Raw genomic sequence first — 24246 nt, 5'->3', positions numbered from 1 at the left:
TATCCCACAACAGAGATGATGGTCTCCTACAGAGATGATGGTTTCCTACAACAGAGATGATGGTATCCCACAACATAGATGATGGTATCCTATAGAGATGATGGTATCCCACAACAGAGATGACGGTATCCTACAGAGATGATGGTATCCCACAACAGAGATGATGGTATCCTACAGAGATGATGGTATCCCACAACAGAGATGATGGTATCCTACAGAGATGATGGTATCCTATAGAGATGATGGTATCCCACAACAGAGATGATGGTATCCTACAGAGATAATGGTATCCTGCATAGATTATGGTATCCTATAGAGATAATGGTATCCCAAAACAGAGATGATGGTATCCCACAACAGAGAAGATGGTATCCTACAGAGATGATGGTATCCTGCAGAGATGATGGTATCCCGCAAAAGAGATCATGGTATCCTATAGAGATGATGGTATCCCACAACAGAGATGATGGTCTCCTACAGAGATGATGGTTTCCTACAACAGAGATGATGGTATCCCACAACATAGATGATGGTATCCTATAGAGATGATGGTATCCCACAACAGAGATGACGGTATCCTACAGAGATGATGGTATCCCACAACAGAGATGATGGTATCCTACAGAGATGATGGTATCCCACAACAGAGATGATGGTATCCTACAGAGATGATGGTATCCTATAGAGATGATGGTATCCCACAACAGAGATGATGGTATCCCACAACAGAGATGATGGTATCCCACAACAGAGATGACAGTATCCCACAACAGAGATGATAGTATCCTACAGAGATGATGGTATCCTATAGAGATGATGGTATCCTACAGAGATGATGGTATCCTACAGAGATGATGGCATCCCACAACAGATATGATGGTATCCTATAGAGATGATGGTATCCTACAACAGAGATGATGGTATCCTATATAGATGATGGTATCCTATAGAGATGATGGTATCCCACAACATAGATGATGGTATCCTATAGAGATGATGGTATCCTATAGAGGTGATGGTATCCTATAGAGATGATGGTATCCTACAGAGATGATGGTATCCTACAGCAGAGATGATGGTATCCTATAGAGATGATGGTATCCTATATAGATGATGGTATCCCACAACAGAGATGATGGTATCCTACAGAGATAATGGTACCCTGCATAGATTATGGTATCCTATAGAGATCATGGTATCCCACAACAGAGATGATGGTATCCTACAGAGATGATGGTATCCTACAGAGATGATGGTATCCCACAACATAGATGATGGTATCCTACAGAGATGATGGTACCCTACAGAAATTATGGTATCCCACAACAGAGATGATGGTATTCCACAACAAAGATGATGGTATCCTACAGAGATGATGGTATCCCACAACAGAGATGATGGTATCCTACAACAGAGATGATGGTATCCTACAGAGATGACAGTAACCTACAACAGAGATGATGGTATCCTACAGAGATGATGGTATCCTATAGAGATGATGGTATCCCACAGAGATGATGGTATCCCACAGAGATGATGGTATCCTATAGACATGATGGTATCCCACAGAGATGATGGTATCCTACAGAGATGACGGTAACCCACAACAGAGATGATGGTATCCTACAGAGATGATGGTATCCTATAGAGATGATGGTATCCCACAGAGATGATGGTATCCTACAGAGTTGATGGTATCCCACAGAGATGATGGTATCCCACAGAGATGATGGTATCCCACAACAGAGATGATGGTATCCTACAGAGATGATGGTATCCTATAGATATGATGGTATCCTATAGAGATGATGGTATCACACAACAGAGATGATGGTATCCCACAACAGAGATGATGGTATCCTACAGAGATGATGGTATCCCACAACAGAGATGATGGTATCCCACAACAGAGATGATGGTATCCTATAGAGATGATGGTATCCTACAACAGAGATGATGGTATCCTACAGAGATGATGGTATCCCACAACAGAAATGATGGTATCCCACAACAGAGATGATGTTATCCCACAACAGAGATGATGGTATCCTACAGAGATGATGGTATCCTACAACAGAGATGATGGTATCCTACAGAGATGATGGTATCCCACAACAGAAATGATGGTATCCCACAACAGAGATGATGGTATCCCACAACAGAGATGATGGTATCCTACAGAGATGATGGTATCCTGCAGAGATGATGGTATCCCGCAAAAGAGATGATGGTATCCTACAGAGATGATGGTATCCCACAACAGAGATGATGGTCTCCTACAGAGATGATGGTTTCCTACAACAGAGATGATGGTATCCCACAACAGAGATGACGGTATCCTACAGAGATGATGGTATCCCACAACAGAGATGATGGTATCCTACAGAGATGATGGTATCCCACAACAGAGATGATGGTATCCTACAGAGATGATGGTATCCTATAGAGATGATGGTATCCCACAACAGAGATGATGGTATCCCACAACAGAGATGATGGTATCCTACAGAGATGATGGTATCCTATAGAGATGATGGTATCCTACAGAGATGATGGTATCCTACAGAGATGATGGCATCCCACAACAGATATGATGGTATCCTATAGAGATGATGGTATCCTACAACAGAGATGATGGTATCCTATATAGATGATGGTATCCTATAGAGATGATGGTATCCCACAACATAGATGATGGTATCCTATAGAGATGATGGTATCCTATAGAGGTGATGGTATCCTATAGAGATGATGGTATCCTACAGAGATGATGGTATCCTACAGCAGAGATGATGGTATCCTATAGAGATGATGGTATCCTATATAGATGATGGTATCCCACAACAGAGATGATGGTATCCTACAGAGATAATGGTATCCTGCATAGATTATGGTATCCTATAGAGATAATGGTATCCCAAAACAGAGATGATGGTATCCCACAACAGAGAAGATGGTATCCTACAGAGATGATGGTATCCTGCAGAGATGATGGTATCCCGCAAAAGAGATCATGGTATCCTATAGAGATGATGGTATCCCACAACAGAGATGATGGTCTCCTACAGAGATGATGGTTTCCTACAACAGAGATGATGGTATCCCACAACATAGATGATGGTATCCTATAGAGATGATGGTATCCCACAACAGAGATGACGGTATCCTACAGAGATGATGGTATCCCACAACAGAGATGATGGTATCCTACAGAGATGATGGTATCCCACAACAGAGATGATGGTATCCTACAGAGATGATGGTATCCTATAGAGATGATGGTATCCCACAACAGAGATGATGGTATCCCACAACAGAGATGATGGTATCCCACAACAGAGATGACAGTATCCCACAACAGAGATGATAGTATCCTACAGAGATGATGGTATCCTATAGAGATGATGGTATCCTACAGAGATGATGGTATCCTACAGAGATGATGGCATCCCACAACAGATATGATGGTATCCTATAGAGATGATGGTATCCTACAACAGAGATGATGGTATCCTATATAGATGATGGTATCCTATAGAGATGATGGTATCCCACAACATAGATGATGGTATCCTATAGAGATGATGGTATCCTATAGAGGTGATGGTATCCTATAGAGATGATGGTATCCTACAGAGATGATGGTATCCTACAGCAGAGATGATGGTATCCTATAGAGATGATGGTATCCTATATAGATGATGGTATCCCACAACAGAGATGATGGTATCCTACAGAGATAATGGTATCCCACAACAGAGATGATGGTATCCCACAACAGAGATGATGGTATCCTACAGAGATGATGGTATCCTACAGAGATGATGGTATCCCACAACAGAGATGATGGTATCCCACAACAGAGATGATGGTATCCTACAGAGATGATGGTATCCTACAGAGATGATGGTATCCCACAACATAGATGATGGTATCCTACAGAGATGATGGTACCCTACAGAAATTATGGTATCCCACAACAGAGATGATGGTATTCCACAACAAAGATGATGGTATCCTACAGAGATGATGGTATCCCACAACAGAGATGATGGTCTCCTACAGAGATGATGGTTTCCTACAACAGAGATGATGGTATCCCACAACATAGATGATGGTATCCTATAGAGATGATGGTATCCCACAACAGAGATGACGGTATCCTACAGAGATGATGGTATCCCACAACAGAGATGATGGTATCCTACAGAGATGATGGTATCCCACAACAGAGATGAAGGTATTCCACAACAGAGATGATGGTATCCCAAAACAGAGATGATGGTAACCTATAGAGATGATGGTATCCCACAACAGAGATGATGGTATCCCAAAACAAAGATGAAGGTATCCTACAGAGATGATGGTATCCTACAGAGATGATGGTATTCAATAGAGATGATGGTATCCTACAGAGATGATGGTATCCCAAAACAGAGATGATGGTATTTACAGAGATGACGGTAACCCACAACAGAGATAATGGTATCCCACAGAGATGATGGTATCCTATAGAGATGATGGTATCCCACAGAGATGATGGTATCCTATAGAGATGATGGTATCCCACAGAGATGATGGTATCCTATAGAGATGATGGTATCCTATAGAGATGATGGTATCCTACAGAGATGATGGTATCCCACAGAGATGATGGTATCCTATAGAGATGATGGTATCCTATAGAGATGATGGTATCCTACAGAGATGATGGTATACCACAACAGAGATGATGGTATCCTATAGAGATGATGGTATCCTATAGAGATGATGGTATCCTATGGAGCAGATGGTATCCTATAGAGATGATGGTATCCTATAGAGATGATGGTATCCCACAGAGATGATGGTATCCTACAGAGATGATGGTATCCTACAGAGATAATGGTATCCTATAGAGATGATGGTATCCTATAGAGATGATGGTATCCTATAGAGATGATGGTATCCCACAACAGAGATGATGGTATCCTATAGAGATGATGGTATCCTATAGAGATGATGGTATCCCACAACAAAGATGACGGTATCCTACAGAGATGATGGTATCCCACAACAGAGATGATGGTATCCCACAGAGATGATGGTTTCCTCCAACAGAGATGATGGTATCCCACAACATAGATGATGGTATTCCACAACAAAGATGATGGTATCCTACAGAGATGATGGTATCCCACAACAGAGATGATGGTATCCTACAACAGAGATGATGGTATCCTACAGAGATGACGGTAACCCACAACAGAGATGATGGTATCCTACAGAGATGATGGTATCCTATAGAGATGATGGTATCCCACAGAGATGATGGTATCCCACAGAGATGATGGTATCCTATAGAGATGATGGTATCCCACAGAGATGATGGTATCCTACAGAGATGATGGTATCCTACAGAGATAATGGTATCCTATAGAGATGATGGTATCCTACAGAGATCATGGTATCCCAGAACAGAGATGATGGTATCCTACAGAGATGACGGTAACCCACAACAGAGATGATGGTATCCTACAGAGATGATGGTATCCTATAGAGATGATGGTATCCCACAGAGATGATGGTATCCCACAGAGATGATGGTATCCTACAGAGATGATGGTATCCCACAACATAGATGATGGTATCCTACAGAGATGATGGTATCCCACAACAGAGATGATGGTATTCCACAACAAAGATGATGGTATCCTACAGAGATGATGGTATCCCACTACATAGATGATGGTATCCTACAGAGATGATGGTATCCTACAGAAATTATGGTATCCCACAACAGAGATGATGGTATTCCACAACAAAGATGATGGTATCCTACAGAGATGATGGTATCCCACAACAGAGATGATGGTATCCTACAACAGAGATGATGGTATCCTACAGAGATGACGGTAACCCACAACAGAGATGATGGTATCCTACAGAGATGATGGTATCCTATAGAGATGATGGTATCCCACAGAGATGATGGTATCCTACAGAGATGATGGTATCCCACAGAGATGATGGTATCCGACAGAGATGATGGTATCCTACAGAGATGATGGTATCCCACAACATAGATGATGGTATCCTACAGAGATGATGGTATCCTACAGAAATTATGGTATCCCACAACAGAGATGATGGTATTCCACAACAAAGATGATGGTATCCTACAGAGATGATGGTATCCCACAACAGAGATTATGGTATCCTACAACAGAGATGATGGTATCCTACAGAGATGACGGTAACCCACAACAGAGATGATGGTATCCTACAGAGATGATGGTATCCCACAGAGATGATGGTATCCCACAGAGATGATGGTATCCTACAGAGATGATGGTATCCCACAACATAGATGATGGTATCCTATAGAGATGATGGTATCCCACAACAGAGATGACGGTATCCTACAGAGATGATGGTATCCCACAACAGAGATGATGGTATCCTACAGAGATGATGGTATCCCACAACAGAGATGATGGTATCCTACAGAGATGATGGTATCCTATAGAGATGATGGTATCCCACAACAGAGATGATGGTATCCCACAACAGAGATGATGGTATCCCACAACAGAGATGACAGTATCCCACAACAGAGATGATAGTATCCTACAGAGATGATGGTATCCTATAGAGATGATGGTATCCTACAGAGATGATGGTATCCTACAGAGATGATGGCATCCCACAACAGATATGATGGTATCATATAGAGATGATGGTATCCTACAACAGAGATGATGGTATCCTATATAGATGATGGTATCCTATAGAGATGATGGTATCCCACAACATAGATGATGGTATCCTATAGAGATGATGGTATCCTATAGAGGTGATGGTATCCTATAGAGATGATGGTATCCTACAGAGATGATGGTATCCTACAGCAGAGATGATGGTATCCTATAGAGATGATGGTATCCTATATAGATGATGGTATCCCACAACAGAGATGATGGTATCCTACAGAGATAATGGTACCCTGCATAGATTATGGTATCCTATAGAGATCATGGTATCCCACAACAGAGATGATGGTATCCCACAACAGAGATGATGGTATCCTACAGAGATGATGGTATCCTACAGAGATGATGGTATCCCACAACATAGATGATGGTATCCTACAGAGATGATGGTACCCTACAGAAATTATGGTATCCCACAACAGAGATGATGGTATTCCACAACAAAGATGATGGTATCCTACAGAGATGATGGTATCCCACAACAGAGATGATGGTATCCTACAACAGAGATGATGGTATCCTACAGAGATGACAGTAACCTACAACAGAGATGATGGTATCCTACAGAGATGATGGTATCCTATAGAGATGATGGTATCCCACAGAGATGATGGTATCCCACAGAGATGATGGTATCCTATAGACATGATGGTATCCCACAGAGATGATGGTATCCTACAGAGATGACGGTAACCCACAACAGAGATGATGGTATCCTACAGAGATGATGGTATCCTATAGAGATGATGGTATCCCACAGAGATGATGGTATCCTACAGAGTTGATGGTATCCCACAGAGATGATGGTATCCCACAGAGATGATGGTATCCTACAGCGATGATGGTATCCCACAACAGAGATGAAGGTATTCCACAACAGAGATGATGGTATCCCAAAACAGAGATGATGGTAACCTATAGAGATGATGGTATCCCACAACAGAGATGATGGTATCCCAAAACAAAGATGAAGGTATCCTACAGAGATGATGGTATCCTACAGAGATGATGGTATTCAATAGAGATGATGGTATCCTACAGAGATGATGGTATCCCAAAACAGAGATGATGGTATTTACAGAGATGACGGTAACCCACAACAGAGATAATGGTATCCCACAGAGATGATGGTATCCTATAGAGATGATGGTATCCCACAGAGATGATGGTATCCTATAGAGATGATGGTATCCCACAGAGATGATGGTATCCTATAGAGATGATGGTATCCTACAGAGATGATGGTATCCCACAGAGATGATGGTATCCTATAGAGATGATGGTATCCTATAGAGATGATGGTATCCTACAGAGATGATGGTATACCACAACAGAGATGATGGTATCCTATAGAGATGATGGTATCCTATAGAGATGATGGTATCCTATGGAGCAGATGGTATCCTATAGAGATGATGGTATCCTATAGAGATGATGGTATCCCACAGAGATGATGGTATCCTACAGAGATGATGGTATCCTACAGAGATAATGGTATCCTATAGAGATGATGGTATCCTATAGAGATGATGGTATCCTATAGAGATGATGGTATCCCACAACAGAGATGATGGTATCCTATAGAGATGATGGTATCCTATAGAGATGATGGTATCCCACAACAAAGATGACGGTATCCTACAGAGATGATGGTATCCCACAACAGAGATGATGGTATCCCACAGAGATGATGGTTTCCTCCAACAGAGATGATGGTATCCCACAACATAGATGATGGTATTCCACAACAAAGATGATGGTATCCTACAGAGATGATGGTATCCCACAACAGAGATGATGGTATCCTACAACAGAGATGATGGTATCCTACAGAGATGACGGTAACCCACAACAGAGATGATGGTATCCTACAGAGATGATGGTATCCTATAGAGATGATGGTATCCCACAGAGATGATGGTATCCCACAGAGATGATGGTATCCTATAGAGATGATGGTATCCCACAGAGATGATGGTATCCTACAGAGATGATGGTATCCTACAGAGATAATGGTATCCTATAGAGATGATGGTATCCTACAGAGATCATGGTATCCCAGAACAGAGATGATGGTATCCTACAGAGATGACGGTAACCCACAACAGAGATGATGGTATCCTACAGAGATGATGGTATCCTATAGAGATGATGGTATCCCACAGAGATGATGGTATCCGACAGAGATGATGGTATCCTACAGAGATGATGGTATCCCACAACATAGATGATGGTATCCTACAGAGATGATGGTATCCCACAACAGAGATGATGGTATTCCACAACAAAGATGATGGTATCCTACAGAGATGATGGTATCCCACAACATAGATGATGGTATCCTACAGAGATGATGGTATCCTACAGAAATTATGGTATCCCACAACAGAGATGATGGTATTCCACAACAAAGATGATGGTATCCTACAGAGATGATGGTATCCCACAACAGAGATGATGGTATCCTACAACAGAGATGATGGTATCCTACAGAGATGACGGTAACCCACAACAGAGATGATGGTATCCTACAGAGATGATGGTATCCTATAGAGATGATGGTATCCCACAGAGATGATGGTATCCTACAGAGATGATGGTATCCCACAGAGATGATGGTATCCGACAGAGATGATGGTATCCTACAGAGATGATGGTATCCCACAACATAGATGATGGTATCCTACAGAGATGATGGTATCCTACAGAAATTATGGTATCCCACAACAGAGATGATGGTATTCCACAACAAAGATGATGGTATCCTACAGAGATGATGGTATCCCACAACAGAGATGATGGTATCCTACAACAGAGATGATGGTATCCTACAGAGATGACGGTAACCCACAACAGAGATGATGGTATCCTACAGAGATGATGGTATCCTATAGAGATGATGGTATCCCACAGAGATGATGGTATCCTACAGAGATGATGGTATCCCACAGAGATGATGGTATCCGACAGAGATGATGGTATCCTACAGCGATGATGGTATCCCACAACAGAGATGAAGGTATTCCACAGCAGAGATGTTGGTATCCCAAAACAGAGATGATGGTAACCTATAGAGATGATGGTATCCCACAACAGAGATGATGGTATCCCACAACAAAGATGAAGGTATCCTACAGAGATGATGGTATCCTACAGAGATGATGGTATTCTATAGAGATGATGGTATCCTACAGAGATGATGATATCCCAAAACAGAGATGATGGTATTTACAGAGATGACGGTAACCCACAACAGAGATAATGGTATCCCACAGAGATGATGGTATCCTATAGAGATGATGGTATCCCAAAGAGATGATGGTATCCTATAGAGATGATGGTATCCCACAGAGATGATGGTATCCTATAGAGATGATGGTATCCTACAGAGATGATGGTATCCCACAGAGATGATGGTATCCTATAGAGATGATGGTATCTTATAGAGATGATGGTATCCTACAGAGATGATGGTATACCACAACAGAGATGATGGTATCCTATAGAGATGATGGTATCCTATAGAGATGATGGTATCCTATAGAGCAGATGGTATCCTATAGAGATGATGGTATCCTATAGAGATGATGGTATCCCACAGAGATGATGGTATCCAACATAGATAATGGTATCCTATAGAGATGATGGTATCCTATAGAGATGATGGTATCCTATAGAGATGATGGTATCCCACAACAGAGATGATGGTATCCTACAGAGATGATGGTATCCTATAGAGATGATGGTATCCTCTAGAGATGATGGTATCCCACAACAAAGATGACGGTATCCTACAGAGATGATGGTATCCCACAACAGAGATGATGGTATCCCACAGAGATGATGGTTTCCTACAACAGAGATGATGGTATCCCACAACAAAGATGATGGTATCCTATAGAGATGATGGTATCCCACAACAGAGATGACGGTATCCTATAGAGATGTTGGTATCCCACAACAGAGATGATAGTATCCTACAGAGATGATGGTATCCCACAACAGAGATGATGGTATCCTACAGAGATGATGGTATCCTATAGAGATGATGGTGTCCCACAACAGAGATGATGGTATCCCACAACAGAGATGATGGTATCCCACAACAGAGATGACAGTATCCCACAACAGAGATGATGGTATCCTACAGAGATGATGGCATCCCACAACATATATGATGGTATCCTATAGAGATGATGGTATCCTACAACAGAGATGATGGTATCCTATATAGATGATGGTATCCTATAGAGATGATGGTATCCCACAACATAGATGATGGTATCCTACAGAGATGATGGTATCCTGCATAGATTATGGTATCCTATAGAGATGATGGTATCCTACAGAGATCATGGTATGCCACAACAGAGATGATGGTATCCCACAACAGAGATGATGGTATCCTACAGAGATGATGGTATCCTACAGAGATGATGGTATCCCACAACATAGATGATGGTATCCTACAGAGATGATGGTATCCTACAGAAATTATGGTATCCCACAACAGAGATGATGGTATTCCACAACAAAGATGATGGTATCCTACAGAGATGATGGTATCCCACAACAGAGATGATGGTATCCTACAACAGAGATGATGGTATCCTACAGAGATGACGGTAACCCACAACAGAGATGATGGTATCTAAAGAGATGATGGTATCCTATAGAGATGATGGTATCCCACAGAGATGATGGTATCCTATAGACATGATGGTATCCCACAGAGATGATGGTATCCTACAGAGATGACGGTAACCCACAACAGAGATGATGGTATCCTACAGAGATGATGGTATCCTATAGAGATGATGCTATCCCACAGAGATGATGGTATCCCACAGAGATGATGGTATCCCACAGAGATGATGGTATCCTACAGCGATGATGGTATCCCACAACAGAGATGAAGGTATTCCACAACAGAGATGATGGTATCCCAAAACAGAGATGATGGTAACCTATAGAGATGATGGTATCCCACAACAGAGATGATGGTATCCCACAACAAAGATGAAGGTATCCTACAGAGATGATGGTATCCTACAGAGATGATGGTATTCTATAGAGATGATGGTATCCTACAGAGATGATGGTATCCCAAAACAGAGATTATGGTATTCCAGAGATGACGGTAACCCACAACAGAGATAATGGTATCCCACAGAGATGATGGTATCCTATAGAGATGATGGTATCCCACAGAGATGATGGTATCCTATAGAGATGATGGTATCCCACAGAGATGATGGTATCCTATAGAGATGATGGTATCCTATAGAGATGATGGTATCCTACAGAGATGATGGTATCCCACAGAGATTATGGTATCCTATAGAGATGATGGTATCCTATAGAGATGATGGTATCCTACAGAGATGATGGTATCCTATAGAGATGATGGTATCCTGTAGAGCAGATGGTATCCTATAGAGATGATGGTATCCTATAGAGATGATGGTATCCCACAGAGATGATGGTATCCTACAGAGATGATGGTAGCCTACAGAGATAATGGTATCCTATAGAGATGATGGTATCCTATAGAGATGATGGTATCCTATAGAGATGATGGTATCCCACAACAGAGATGATGGTATCCTACAGAGATGATGGTATCCCACAAAAGAAATGATGGTATCCCACAACAGAGATGATGGTATCCCACAACAGAGATGGTGGTATCCTACAGAGATGAAGGTATCCTGCAGAGATGATGGTATCCCGCAAAAGAGATGATGGTATCCTATAGAGATGATGGTATCCCACAACAGAGATGATGGTCTCCTACAGAGATGATGGTTTCCTTCAACAGAGATGATGGTATCCCACAACATAGATGATGGTATCCTATAGAGATGATGGTATCCCACAACAGAGATGACGGTATCCTACAGAGATGATGGTATCCCACAACAGAGATGATGGTATCCTACAGAGATGATGGTATCCCACAACAGAGATGATGGTATCCTACAGAGATGATGGTATCCTATAGAGATGATGGTATCCCACAACAGAGATGATGGTATCCCACAACAGAGATGATGGTATCCCACAACAGAGATGACAGTATCCCACAACAGAGATGATAGTATCCTACAGAGATGATGGTATCCTATAGAGATGATGGTATCCTACAGAGATGATGGTATCCTACAGAGATGATGGCATCCCACAACAGATATTATGGTATCCTATAGAGATGATGGTATCCTACAACAGAGATGATGGTATCCTATATAGATGATGGTATCCTATAGAGATGATGGTATCCCACAACATAGATGATGGTATCCTATAGAGATGATGGTATCCTATAGAGGTGATGGTATCCTATAGAGATGATGGTATCCTACAGAGATGATGGTATCCTACAGCAGAGATGATGGTATCCTATAGAGATGATGGTATCCTATATAGATGATGGTGTCCCACAACAGAGATGATGGTATCCTACAGAGATAATGGTATCCTGCATAGATTATGGTATCCTATAGAGATAATGGTATCCCACAACAGAGATGATGGTATCCTATAGAGATGATGGTATCCCACAGAGATGATGGTATCCTATAGAGATGATGGTATCCTATAGAGATGATGGTATCCTACAGAGATGATGGTATCCCACAGAGATTATGGTATCCTATAGAGATGATGGTATCCTATAGAGATGATGGTATCCTACAGAGATGATGGTATCCTATAGAGATGATGGTATCCTGTAGAGCAGATGGTATCCTATAGAGATGATGGTATCCTATAGAGATGATGGTATCCCACAGAGATGATGGTATCCTACAGAGATGATGGTATCCTACAGAGATAATGGTATCCTATAGAGATGATGGTATCCTATAGAGATGATGGTATCCTATAGAGATGATGGTATCCCACAACAGAGATGATGGTATCCTACAGAGATGATGGTATCCCACAAAAGAAATGATGGTATCCCACAACAGAGATGATGGTATCCCACAACAGAGATGGTGGTATCCTACAGAGATGAAGGTATCCTGCAGAGATGATGGTATCCCGCAAAAGAGATGATGGTATCCTATAGAGATGATGGTATCCCACAACAGAGATGATGGTCTCCTACAGAGATGATGGTTTCCTTCAACAGAGATGATGGTATCCCACAACATAGATGATGGTATCCTATAGAGATGATGGTATCCCACAACAGAGATGACGGTATCCTACAGAGATGATGGTATCCCACAACAGAGATGATGGTATCCTACAGAGATGATGGTATCCCACAACAGAGATGATGGTATCCTACAGAGATGATGGTATCCTATAGAGATGATGGTATCCCACAACAGAGATGATGGTATCCCACAACAGAGATGATGGTATCCCACAACAGAGATGACAGTATCCCACAACAGAGATGATAGTATCCTACAGAGATGATGGTATCCTATAGAGATGATGGTATCCTACAGAGATGATGGTATCCTACAGAGATGATGGCATCCCACAACAGATATTATGGTATCCTATAGAGATGATGGTATCCTACAACAGAGATGATGGTATCCTATATAGATGATGGTATCCTATAGAGATGATGGTATCCCACAACATAGATGATGGTATCCTATAGAGATGATGGTATCCTATAGAGGTGATGGTATCCTATAGAGATGATGGTATCCTACAGAGATGATGGTATCCTACAGCAGAGATGATGGTATCCTATAGAGATGATGGTATCCTATATAGATGATGGTGTCCCACAACAGAGATGATGGTATCCTACAGAGATAATGGTATCCTGCATAGATTATGGTATCCTATAGAGATAATGGTATCCCACAACAGAGATGATGGTATCCCACAACAGAGATGATGGTATCCTACAGAGATGATGGTATCCTGCAGAGATGATGGTATCCCGCAAAAGAGATGATGGTATCCTATAGAGATGATGGTATCCCACAACAGAGATGATGGTCTCCTACAGAGATGATGGTTTCCTACAACAGAGATGATGGTATCCCACAACATAGATGATGGTATCCTATAGAGATGATGGTATCCCACAACAGAGATGACGGTATCCTACAGAGATGATGGTATCCCACAACAGAGATGATGGTATCCTACAGAGATGATGGTATCCCACAACAGAGATGATGGTATCCTACAGAGATGATGGTATCCTATAGAGATGATGGTATCCCACAACAGAGATGATGGTATCCCACAACAGAGATGATGGTATCCCACAACAGAGATGACAGTATCCCACAACAGAGATGATAGTATCCTACAGAGATGATGGTATCCTATAGAGATGATGGTATCCTACAGAGATGATGGTATCCTACAGAGATGATGGCATCCCACAACAGATATGATGGTATCCTATAGAGATGATGGTATCCTACAACAGAGATGATGGTATCCTATATAGATGATGGTATCCTATAGAGATGATGGTATCCCACAACATAGATGATGGTATCCTATAGAGATGATGGTATCCTATAGAGGTGATGGTATCCTATAGAGATGATGGTATCCTACAGAGATGATGGTATCCTACAGCAGAGATGATGGTATCCTATAGAGATGATGGTATCCTATATAGATGATGGTATCCCACAACAGAGATGATGGTATCCTACAGAGATAATGGTATCCTGCATAGATTATGGTATCCTATAGAGATCATGGTATCCCACAACAGAGATGATGGTATCCCACAACAGAGATGATGGTATCCTACAGAGATGATGGTATCCTACAGAAATTATGGTATCCCACAACAGAGATGATGGTATTCCACAACAAAGATGATGGTATCCTACAGAGATGATGGTATCCTACAGCAGAGATGATGGTATCCTATAGAGATGATGGTATCCTATATAGATGATGGTATCCCACAACAGAGATGATGGTATCCTACAGAGATAATGGTATCCTGCATAGATTATGGTATCCTATAGAGATCATGGTATCCCACAACAGAGATGATGGTATCCCACAACAGAGATGATGGTATCCTACAGAGATGATGGTATCCTACAGAAATTATGGTATCCCACAACAGAGATGATGGTATTCCACAACAAAGATGATGGTATCCTTCAGAGACGATGGTATCCCACAACAGAGATGATGGTATCCTACAACAGAGATGATGGTATCCTACAGAGATGACAGTAACCTACAACAGAGATGATGGTATCCTACAGAGATGATGGTATCCTATAGAGATGATGGTATCCCACAGATATGATGGTATCCCACAGAGATGATGGTATCCTATAGACATGATGGTATCCCACAGAGATGATGGTATCCTACAGAGATGACGGTAACCCACAACAGAGATGATGGTATCCTACAGAGATGATGGTATCCTATAGAGATGATGGTATCCCACAGAGATGATGGTATCCTACAGAGATGATGGTATCCCACAGAGATGATGGTATCCCACAGAGATGATGGTATCCTACAGCGATGATGGTATCCCACAACAGAGATGAAGGTATTCCACAACAGAGATGATGGTATCCCAAAACAGAGATGATGGTAACCTATAGAGATGATGGTATCCCACAACAGAGATGATGGTATCCCAAATCAAAGATGAAGGTATCCTACAGAGATGATGGTATCCTACAGAGATGATGGTATTCAATAGAGATGATGGTATCCTACAGAGATGATGGTATCCCAAAACAGAGATGATGGTATTTACAGAGATGACGGTAACCCACAACAGATAATGGTATCCCACAGAGATGATGGTATCCTATAGAGATGATGGTATCCCACAGAGATGATGGTATCCTATAGAGATGATGGTATCCCACAGAGATGATGGTATCCTATAGAGATGATGGTATCCCACAGAGATGATGGTATCCTACAGAGATGATGGTATCCTACAGAGATAATGGTATCCTATAGAGATGATGGTATCCTATAGAGATGATGGTATCCTATAGAGATGATGGTATCCCACAACAGAGATGATGGTATCCTATAGAGATGATGGTATCCTATAGAGATGATGGTATCCCACAACAAAGATGACGGTATTCCACAACAAAGATGATGGTATCCTACAGAGATGATGGTATCCCACAACAGAGATGATGGTATCCTACAACAGAGATGATGGTATCCTACAGAGATGACGGTAACCCACAACAGAGATGATGGTATCCCACAACAGAGATGATGGTATCCCACAACAGAGATGACAGTATCCCACAACAGAGATGATGGTATTCTACAGAGTCGATGGTATCCTATAGAGATGATGGTATCCTACAGAGATGATGGTATCCTACAGAGATGATGGCATCCCACAACAGATATGATGGTATCCTATAGAGATGATGGTATCCTACAACAGAGATGATGGTATCCTATATAGATGATGGTATCCTATAGAGATGATGGTATCCCACAACATAGATGATGGGTGGGGGTGGGGTTGGGGTTATATCCTTCCTGTTTTGCCCTGTCCGGGGGTGTCCTCGGATGGGGCCACAGTGTCTCCTGACCCCTCCTGTCTCAGCCTCCAGTATTTATGCTGCAGTAGTTTATGTGTCGGGGGGCTGGGGTCAGTTTGTTATATCTGGAGTACTTCTCCTGTCCTATTCGGTGTCCTGTGTGAATCTAAGTGTGCGTTCTCTAATTCTCTCCTTCTCTCTTTCTTTCTCTCTCTCGGAGGACCTGAGCCCTAGGACCATGCCCCAGGACTACCTGACATGATGACTCCTTGCTGTCCCCAGTCCACCTGGCCATGCTGCTGTTCCAGTTTCAACTGACCTGAGCCCTAGGACCATGCCCCAGGACTACCTGACATGATGACTCCTTGCTGTCCCCAGTCTACCTGGCCATGCTGCTGCTCCAGTTTCAACTTCCACCTGACTGTGCTGCTGCTCTAGTTTCAACTGTTCTGCCTTATTATTATTCGACCATGCTGGTCATTTATGAACATTGAACATCTTGACCATGTTCTGTTATAATCTCCACCCGGCACAGCCAGAAGAGGACTGGCCACCCCACATAGCCTGGTTCCTCTCTAGGTTTCTTCCTAGGTATTGGCCTTTCTAGGGAGTTTTTCCTAGCCACCGTGCTTCTACACCTGCATTGCTTGCTGTTTGGGGTTTTAGGATGGGTTTCTGTACAGCACTTTGAGATATCAGCTGATGTACGAAGGGCTATATAAATAAATTTGATTTGATTTGATTTGATGATGGTATCCTACAGAGATGATGGTATCCTGCATAGATTATGGTATCCTATAGAGATGATGGTATCCTACAGAGATCATGGTATGCCACAACAGAGATGATGGTATCCCACAACAGAGATGATGGTATCCTACAGAGATGATGGTATCCTACAGAGATGATGGTATCCCACAACATAGATGATGGTATCCTACAGAGATGATGGTATCCTACAGAAATTATGGTATCCCACAACAGAGATGATGGTATTCCGCAACAAAGATGATGGTATCCTACAGAGATGATGGTATCCCACAACAGAGATGATGGTATCCTACAACAGAGATGATGGTATCCTACAGAGATGACGGTAACCCACAACAGAGATGATGGTATCTAAAGAGATGATGGTATCCTATAGAGATGATGGTATCCCACAGAGATGATGGTATCCTACAGAGATGATGGTATCCTATAGAGATGATGCTATCCCACAGAGATGATGGTATCCCACAGAGATGATGGTATGCCACAACAGAGATGATGGTATCCCACAACAGAGATGATGGTATCCCACAGAGATGATGGTATCCTACAGCGATGATGGTATCCCACAACAGAGATGAAGGTATTCCACAACAGAGATGATGGTATCCCAAAACAGAGATGATGGTAACCTATAGAGATGATGGTATCCCACAACAGAGATGATGGTATCCCGCAACAAAGATGAAGGTATCCTACAGAGATTATGGTATCCTACAGAGATGATGGTATTCTATAGAGATGATGGTATCCTATCAGAGATGATGGTATCCCAAAACAGAGATGATGGTATCCTACAACAGAGATGATGGTATCCTACAGAGATGACGGTAACCCACAACAGAGATGATGGTATCTAAAGAGATGATGGTATCCTATAGAGATGATGGTATCCCACAGAGATGATGGTATCCTACAGAGATGATGGTATCCTATAGAGATGATGCTATCCCACAGAGATGATGGTATCCCACAGAGATGATGGTATTCTATAGAGATGATGGTATCCTACAGAGATGATGGTATCCTACAGAGATGATGGTATTCTATAGAGATGATGGTATCCTATCAGAGATGATGGTATCCCAAAACAGAGATTATGGTATTACAGAGATGACGGTAACCCACAACAGAGATAATGGTATCCCACAGAGATGATGGTATCCTATAGAGATGATGGTATCCCACAGAGATGATGGTATCCTATAGAGATGATGGTATCCCACAGAGATGATGGTATCCTATAGAGATGATGGTATCCTATAGAGATGATGGTATCCTACAGAGATGATGGTATCCCACAGAGATTATGGTATCCTATAGAGATGATGGTATCCTATAGAGATGATGGTATCCTACAGAGATGATGGTATCCCACAACAGAGATGATGGTATCCCACAGAGATGATGGTATCCCACAGAGATGATGGTATGCCACAACAGAGATGATGGTATCCCACAACAGAGATGATGGTATCCCACAGAGATGATGGTATCCTACAGCGATGATGGTATCCCACAACAGAGATGAAGGTATTCCACAACAGAGATGATGGTATCCCAAAACAGAGATGATGGTAACCTATAGAGATGATGGTATCCCACAACAGAGATGATGGTATCCCACAACAAAGATGAAGGTATCCTACAGAGATTATGGTATCCTACAGAGATGATGGTATTCTATAGAGATGATGGTATCCTATCAGAGATGATGGTATCCCAAAACAGAGATTATGGTATTACAGAGATGACGGTAACCCACAACAGAGATAATGGTATCCCACAGAGATGATGGTATCCTATAGAGATGATGGTATCCCACAGAGATGATGGTATCCTATAGAGATGATGGTATCCCACAGAGATGATGGTATCCTATAGAGATGATGGTATCCTATAGAGATGATGGTATCCTACAGAGATGATGGTATCCCACAGAGATTATGGTATCCTATAGAGATGATGGTATCCTATAGAGATGATGGTATCCTACAGAGATGATGGTATCCCACAACAGAGATGATGGTATCCCACAGAGATGATGGTATCCTATAGAGATGATGGTATCCTGTAGAGCAGATGGTATCCTATAGAGATGATGGTATCCTATAGAGATGATGGTATCCCACAGAGATGATGGTATCCTACAGAGATGATGGTATCCTACAGAGATAATGGTATCCTATAGAGATGATGGTATCCTATAGAGATGATGGTATCCCACAACAGAGATGATGGTATCCTATAGAGATGATGGTATCCTATAGAGATGATGGTATCCGATAGAGATGATGGTATCCCACAACAAAGATGACGGTATCCTACAGAGATGATGGTATCCCACAACAGAGATGATGGTATCCCACAGAGATGATGGTATCCTATAGAGATGATGGTATCCTATAGAGCAGATGGTATCCCACAGAGATGATGGTATCCTATAGAGATGATGGTATCCCACAGAGATGATGAGATCCTATAGAGATGATGGTATCCTATAGAGATGATGGTATCCTATAGAGATGATGGTATCCCACAACAAAGATGACGGTATCCTACAGAGATGATGGTATCCCACAACAGAGATGATGGTATCCCACAGAGATGATGGTTTCCTCCAACAGAGATGATGGTATCCCACAACATAGATGATGGTATTCCACAACAAAGATGATGGTATCCTACAGAGATGATGGTATCCCACAACAGAGATGATGGTATCCTACAACAGAGATGATGGTATCCTACAGAGATGACGGTAACCCACAACAGAGATGATGGTATCCCACAACAGAGATGATGGTATCCCACAACAGAGATGACAGTATCCCACAACAGAGATGATGGTATCCTACAGAGTCGATGGTATCCTATAGAGATGATGGTATCCTACAGAGATGATGGTATCCTACAGAGATGATGGCATCCCACAACAGATATGATGGTATCCTATAGAGATGATGGTATCCTACAACAGAGATGATGGTATCCTATATAGATGATGGTATCCTATAGAGATGATGGTATCCCACAACATAGATGATGGGTGGGGGTGGGGTTGGGGTTGGGGTTATATCCTTCCTGTTTTGCCCTGTCCGGGGGTGTCCTCGGATGGGGCCACAGTGTCTCCTGACCCCTCCTGTCTCAGCCTCCAGTATTTATGCTGCAGTAGTTTATGTGTCGGGGGGCTGGGGTCAGTTTGTTATATCTGGAGTACTTCTCCTGTCCTATTCGGTGTCCTGTGTGAATCTAAGTGTGCGTTCTCTAATTCTCTCCTTCTCTCTTTCTTTCTCTCTCTCGGAGGACCTGAGCCCTAGGACCATGCCCCAGGACTACCTGACATGATGACTCCTTGCTGTCCCCAGTCCACCTGGCCATGCTGCTGTTCCAGTTTCAACTGACCTGAGCCCTAGGACCATGCCCCAGGACTACCTGACATGATGACTCCTTGCTGTCCCCAGTCTACCTGGCCATGCTGCTGCTCCAGTTTCAACTTCCACCTGACTGTGCTGCTGCTCTAGTTTCAACTGTTCTGCCTTATTATTATTCGACCATGCTGGTCATTTATGAACATTGAACATCTTGACCATGTTCTGTTATAATCTCCACCCGGCACAGCCAGAAGAGGACTGGCCACCCCACATAGCCTGGTTCCTCTCTAGGTTTCTTCCTAGGTATTGGCCTTTCTAGGGAGTTTTTCCTAGCCACCGTGCTTCTACACCTGCATTGCTTGCTGTTTGGGGTTTTAGGATGGGTTTCTGTACAGCACTTTGAGATATCAGCTGATGTACGAAGGGCTATATAAATAAATTTGATTTGATTTGATTTGATGATGGTATCCTACAGAGATGATGGTATCCTGCATAGATTATGGTATCCTATAGAGATGATGGTATCCTACAGAGATCATGGTATGCCACAACAGAGATGATGGTATCCCACAACAGAGATGATGGTATCCTACAGAGATGATGGTATCCTACAGAGATGATGGTATCCCACAACATAGATGATGGTATCCTACAGAGATGATGGTATCCTACAGAAATTATGGTATCCCACAACAGAGATGATGGTATTCCACAACAAAGATGATGGTATCCTACAGAGATGATGGTATCCCACAACAGAGATGATGGTATCCTACAACAGAGATGATGGTATCCTACAGAGATGACGGTAACCCACAACAGAGATGATGGTATCTAAAGAGATGATGGTATCCTATAGAGATGATGGTATCCCACAGAGATGATGGTATCCTACAGAGATGATGGTATCCTATAGAGATGATGCTATCCCACAGAGATGATGGTATCCCACAGAGATGATGGTATGCCACAACAGAGATGATGGTATCCCACAACAGAGATGATGGTATCCCACAGAGATGATGGTATCCTACAGCGATGATGGTATCCCACAACAGAGATGAAGGTATTCCACAACAGAGATGATGGTATCCCAAAACAGAGATGATGGTAACCTATAGAGATGATGGTATCCCACAACAGAGATGATGGTATCCCACAACAAAGATGAAGGTATCCTACAGAGATTATGGTATCCTACAGAGATGATGGTATTCTATAGAGATGATGGTATCCTATCAGAGATGATGGTATCCCAAAACAGAGATGATGGTATCCTACAACAGAGATGATGGTATCCTACAGAGATGACGGTAACCCACAACAGAGATGATGGTATCTAAAGAGATGATGGTATCCTATAGAGATGATGGTATCCCACAGAGATGATGGTATCCTACAGAGATGATGGTATCCTATAGAGATGATGCTATCCCACAGAGATGATGGTATCCCACAGAGATGATGGTATTCTATAGAGATGATGGTATCCTACAGAGATGATGGTATCCTACAGAGATGATGGTATTCTATAGAGATGATGGTATCCTATCAGAGATGATGGTATCCCAAAACAGAGATTATGGTATTACAGAGATGACGGTAACCCACAACAGAGATAATGGTATCCCACAGAGATGATGGTATCCTATAGAGATGATGGTATCCCACAGAGATGATGGTATCCTATAGAGATGATGGTATCCTATAGAGATGATGGTATCCTACAGAGATGATGGTATCCCACAGAGATTATGGTATCCTATAGAGATGATGGTATCCTATAGAGATGATGGTATCCTACAGAGATGATGGTATCCCACAACAGAGATGATGGTATCCCACAGAGATGATGGTATCCTATAGAGATGATGGTATCCTGTAGAGCAGATGGTATCCTATAGAGATGATGGTATCCTACAGAGATGATGGTATCCCACAGAGATGATGGTATCCTACAGAGATGATGGTATCCTACAGAGATAATGGTATCCTATAGAGATGATGGTATCCTATAGAGATGATGGTATCCCACAACAGAGATGATGGTATCCTATAGAGATGATGGTATCCTATAGAGATGATGGTATCCGATAGAGATGATGGTATCCCACAACAAAGATGACGGTATCCTACAGAGATGATGGTATCCCACAACAGAGATGATGGTATCCCACAGAGATGATGGTATCCTATAGAGATGATGGTATCCTATAGAGCAGATGGTATCCCACAGAGATGATGGTATCCTATAGAGATGATGGTATCCCACAGAGATGATGAGATCCTATAGAGATGATGGTATCCTATAGAGATGATGGTATCCTATAGAGATGATGGTATCCTATAGAGATGATGGTATCCCATAGTGTTGATAATAGCAGCTGTAGATAGAGTCCCTGTGTTTTCCCTGAAGAAGACATTCATCCATCTTCACTCTGCAACCAGACTCTGATTGATGCATTCACATCCTGAAATCAGTCCAATAATTCATGGCCTCGTCTCCTGTCATCTCCACTCCAGCTCAATGAAGCAGTCAAAGGATCAAACACACACCAGATGGGCCAGGCATGCTAAATTATTCAGTCCTATTGAAGGCTCTCATCAAAGAGGGATTGTTTAACCTACTTAAAGACTAAATATGCGTCCAAAATGACACCCTAATCCCTATGTATTGCACTACCTTTGATCAGAGACCTATGGGCCCTGGCCAAAGGTAGTGTACTACGTAGGTAATAGGGTGCCATGTGAGACAGAGACATAAATAATGGTGTGAGTGTCCTGATAGTGGAGAATAAGAGATTCTTCACAGCCTCGTGGCACACACACACGCAGGCATGGATTCAT

Source organism: Oncorhynchus kisutch, linkage group LG20 (genome assembly GCF_002021735.2).
Source record: "Oncorhynchus kisutch isolate 150728-3 linkage group LG20, Okis_V2, whole genome shotgun sequence".
Lineage (NCBI taxonomy): Eukaryota > Metazoa > Chordata > Actinopteri > Salmoniformes > Salmonidae > Oncorhynchus > Oncorhynchus kisutch.
The sequence above is the reverse complement of the archived record's forward strand: the minus strand, read 5'-3'. Positions refer to the sequence as shown.